Source organism: Lactuca virosa, chromosome 2, assembly GCF_052849685.1.
Source record: "Lactuca virosa cultivar CGN04683 chromosome 2, Lactuca_virosa_CGN04683_v6, whole genome shotgun sequence".
NCBI lineage: Eukaryota > Viridiplantae > Streptophyta > Magnoliopsida > Asterales > Asteraceae > Lactuca > Lactuca virosa.
Genome location: NC_136427.1, coordinates 133,876,653 through 133,881,999, shown reverse-complemented (window position 1 = coordinate 133,881,999; position 5,347 = coordinate 133,876,653).

Below are 5,347 nucleotides of genomic sequence, written 5' to 3'. Positions count from 1 at the left end.
TTATGCAAACAATTGAGAACTCAAAGAACTCACATGCATAGTCAACTTAACTAGAATGGGCACAGAAATAAGAATACTTCAACACGATATGTTACAAACCTCAAGTCGTGTGCTAGTGATTAACAATAGGTTTACTCTTGATTAGTTCTTGAGACTTGTAAAGATCCTTAAGACTCCCACTGACCTCTTGACATATTAGTTTCTCTGTCAATAACCATTCCTTGACAAAAAAAAATATTCAAGAGTTAGTGCGGATTCTTATCAAGATAAACACTTCACACAATTGGTCTTAGTTGGTCTTTGTCCTTACCAAGACATCACAACTTACCAATTTCAAATGTACAAGAGTAAGAAACATGTTACTCTACATTTGATGAGTGTTATAAACCTTCTTAATTTAGTGTCACTCAAGGCACAAGCTTGGAGTATGACTCTAAGACTTGTTTTGGAACGAAGTATGACTCATCTTCTAGATTTAACCATTTCAACAATTCACAATTCCTCTTCTTATCCATACAAATGAACTAAGATATCCGTAGAGGATCAATTGTGACATGGTTTTTCATAATCATTAAGATGATCATAAAACACGATACTCAAGTACTCTCCCATCTTTTCAGATTGGAGAAACTTCTATCTTTCTGCCTAATTTGATTCTTCTCATTCGTTCTGCCATACATTGAACTTTTCCAATGATTCAGAATTATACTTAAACTTTTAAGCATAACCATATTTACTAAACTTTAGTAAATCATGACGAATAGTCTTATCGTTCTTTATGGTGGACCTGACCAGCGCACACCCAGTGTACCCGATCCCTTAGTCCTTCACTTGACTCACATGTTCATGTGAACAAGGAATTAGTCTTAATTTCCCAAAGATGAAGGTTCTCATTCATCATACAATACAAGTTGCATGATTCCAAGTTTCTATCCAACTGAAACTTGGGTGATGAGAATCTTTCCTTATTTGGCAAATTCTCGACACTACCACAAACGAAATAATCAAATTCATATTGCTTACATAGAAACATACAAACATCAATTTTTCACAAATGCCATTGCAAGGAAATAAAATAAAACAAAATTTTATTTATTTATAAAATGCGGAAAAACGTTTCCTTACAATGCAATTACAAATGAAAACTATGTTTCTAAATATTTCTAAATAATCTATCATAACTCTTAAACAGCAGCTCAAGAATCCGATCATCGAACCATGTGATTGAAATCCATCTTCACAACCAGATTCAGCATACTCTTCCTTTAAGCTTCGTTTCTCTTCTTCGATACTTCAAAACATCAAAATGTAATTACATTACATCATGTATTAAGAATCTCCAAATAGGAACTTAATAGAGCTAGATAGTGGACTTACCTGAAGCAGAGTCATACACTCTGACTTTACCATACTTGTGGTCCTTCAGGTAGATACGGCATCTTCGCAACCAATGCCCCTTCTCTTGGCAATAGAAACTTATGGACTCTTTGGAATGGTACACGGGACTATCTCAGACTTAGCCTTTCTCTTTACCATTTGGTCAAATGACTTGACCATGGCCAATCCCTTTCCATTGGGAAGAGAAAGGTTTTCTGGACTTCCAATGTTACCATTGTCAATGTCCATGGAAGTTTGGGAAATAGATCTTCCAATCAAATTTGCATTACCGGTGCGCCAAATCATTCCTGATTCAGTAGCAACAAGCACATAGGTAAGATCAATAAGGGTCATGTCGTGGTCTGTCACATAGCAGTCCTTAATGAACTCATTATATGACTCGGGAAGTGATTGAAGAACCCAGTCAACAGCCAACTTCCTCGAGACTTCAACACCCAGCTCTCCCAGCTTGTCAATATGTAACTTCATCTCCAAGACGTGAGCACATACAGACTTTCCTTCTTGCCAATAGGGCTTTGAGTGACCTTGAACTTGTGGGTTAGGGAGAATTATTGGAGGAGGTGGATGAAGTGAAGTTCCACTACGGCACGAAGAAGGGATTAATCTTTCACCTTGATCGCCTTGTGGAAAATCATTTTTATAAAGAAAGCTTTTTCCAAAAGATTTGTGAAGACCATAGTTGTCTGAACTAGACATCTACACGAGAGAAATTCAAGTTAGTTTATTTAAGTCCTTAATATAAAACCCAAATGAAATATTAAGGCTAGGACCCAACACAATATTTTACAATTCGGAAGAGGGATGCCGTAATCCGAATGCAAAATATTTGAAGGTAGGTAATGACGATTTACCAATTTCCACCACGAAAAACGAAAAAGTTTAGGTTTTAAGTGAATTGAAACTCCTAGATCCTTTGAGATTCATTGAACTTTTCAATGGCATGTTTAAATCTCGATTGTGCCCTTCAAGTTTGTGACTGGGATGTCGAGGATCACAAACAAGGTGTGAATAACCATGCAAATTAGCCTGGTACACTCAATGTTACAACCACCTAATCAATGTGTCGGTTAACCACACACGCTCCATTGATCTATGATTAACATCAAGCTACCCTTTGTCATGCACTGTCAGTCCCAGATTAGTGTGCCGGTTAACCACACACGCTCCACTAACGACTTAACAAGGTGCAAAGTGCAATTTCATGGATTAGCACCAAATTCACATTTTCCTAAGTAACTAAGATTGGGAATTTATAAGTGTTTAGTTACTTAGTATTTCATTATACGTTTAATGAGAATTTAAATGTCCTGTCAAACCCATTCGGGTAACGACCCTCCACCAGTTAAGGAAACGGTGGGTGAGAGTGGACACCCATTAAACTGCCATTTTATAGGCAGTAACCTTATACCCCCCCCCCCTTATAGACCGGCTTCGTGAATGAGGCCTACTAACGGTAGGACTGACTTTTACTCTTATATATATATATATATATATATATATATATATATATATATATATATATATATATATATATATATATATATATATATTAAACCTATAATATTATAATAGTATAAGGGTTGAATTTTAAACTTTTAAAATTCTAGGGTTTCGAACTAAAGTATTCAAAAAGTGAAACTTTACAAATTCCAAAACTTTAGGGCAAGTTTTGAAACTTGTTAAAACTTTTCAACTCCATAACTTATGAGTTTAATATAGGTTTTAATGAAAAGACTCTTGAAAATCCATAACTTGAGGACAAGTTATGGAGTTCATAAAACCATTTATGGGAAAAATATTCTTCAAGTTCATAACCTATTATTTTAATGATCTCTTTAAAAGAAAAACTTTTCATTTTCCATAACTTGAGGACAAGTTATGGAATTCATCAAAACCGTTTAGATCAAATGTCACACCCCCGAACCAGACGGCGGAAACGTTCGGGGGCTTGCGAGTGACTTCATCCTTGGAGTATCATCACAAAGTATATAATTGAAACATAACATCATCATCACCACACATGTAATATAACAACGTACATTGGTTACATCGAGTATTGTGTTTGAATATTACATGTCAAAATAATTATAGTCCGATGATATAGAAATATAACAAAACATCCATTAGTTTGTTCATCCCAACCTGCTTTAACGGTTTCCTGAGAATACAAGTTAATTTAAAAAGGTCAACATAAAAATGTTGGTGAGTTCGTAAGCATGTTTGAGAAAATGATTTGTATAACTTTGTAACCACAAGAAAATCCTGTATTTTCTTAAAATAGTTTAGTATGTTTGTGTCCAATCTAGTATTAATGCATGTGTGTTATCGTTTAATAGAATGCCAAAAGTGAATGAAGAAAATGTAAAGAGAATGCCCCCAGACAACCCTATGTTGCCTGTAAAAAGAATGTTGTCATACCAACCCCCGAGGTTGAGTACCAGTGCGAGTATGTTCCTGAGTAATCCAAAGAGAAAAGAGAATGGTCTCCCGTAAATTTCATAACGTTAATTCCTCTAAGAGAGTCGTCATAACCATACTAAATAATGACAATTTCGCCTGTCTTGGCGTTGGTGAACGCCGTCGGAAAATAGAATAAGGTTATAACTACAGGCTACGATCATACACTCAATAGGTGTCAACCGATACGTCTCACTAGATCCTTAATCGAATTTACGCGAAGAGAAACATATAAACTCATTCCGGGCCCAATGAACCATGTAAGCGGACCACTGAGTCTCACTAAACACATAAGTCATTTTCAGGGCCGAAAGGAATGAGATTATATAACATGGGCCCAAAATATATGTAAAAGGACAACTAAGGCCCATTTCACATGTAAGGTATTTATAGGCCCAAATAGCACGCAATTAGTATCCAAGGTCCGTCGCGCATGTTAATGGGTCAGTGAGGCCCAATAAACAAATAAATAGTATTCAGGACCTATCAAGCATATTAATGGGCCACTAAGGCCCAATGACATGAAAATGACAAAATTAGCCAGTTTGTTATTATTTTGCTAGTATTAGCTCAATTATTTACTAAAATAACATAAAAGCCCACTTTTTGTAAAAATGACATTCTTGGCCCAATAAGCCAAAAATTTACAATTAAGACCCAATTTGAGTAAAAATAACATTTTAGGCCCCATTTTGGACAAAACTTGTATTTTAAGCTAGTTTTTGTAAAAATAACATTTTTAACTCATTTTTGTCAAAAATATCATTTTTGGCTTGATTTTTGTGAAAATATACATTTTCGGCCTATTCATAGAACATTTCATCTTTTTGGTCCAAATGTTCATAATTTCGCAACTTTGACCCCTTTTTATCAAAAATTTACATTTTTGACACAACTTTCTTGAAAATGACAACTTAACCCACAAAAGACCAAAAATTTCGATTCTTGGGCCCAAAACCGTGAGAAGCCCAAATAAGGCCCACTTATGAAAATATTTATATCTTTGGTCCCTATAAGGTTTCAAATGTCGAGATTAGTCATTATTTAGCAAAAATTTCCTTTTGAACCCCATACTAGCTGAGAGTTACATAACAACCCATATTTTGTCACTTTTGTCATTTTTAGCCCCTTTCATGAAGTTTTTCTTAGATTTCAAGTATCCTTGATGTATTTTAAACCTTTTTCTTGTGAGATAGGTTGAAATAAGTGTTATGTTATACCAATATCATCATCTTTTAGTAGATCTTTTAGTTCATGAAGTTTTCAACACATAAACACATATGTAACTAAAGAAAACACACAAAATCATGCATACACACATAGATCTACACAAAAAATCTTGTATTCTCCCCCAAAACAAAGTGAAAATCAAAAATAGGGGGTATGAACTCACTTTGCTTTGATGTTTTCGGTTTTTGGTGAGGAAATGAGAAGATCTCGGCCCTAGCAAGCTTCTTGAGAAGGTTTTCGAACTTAGATGGTTCTAAGAAGC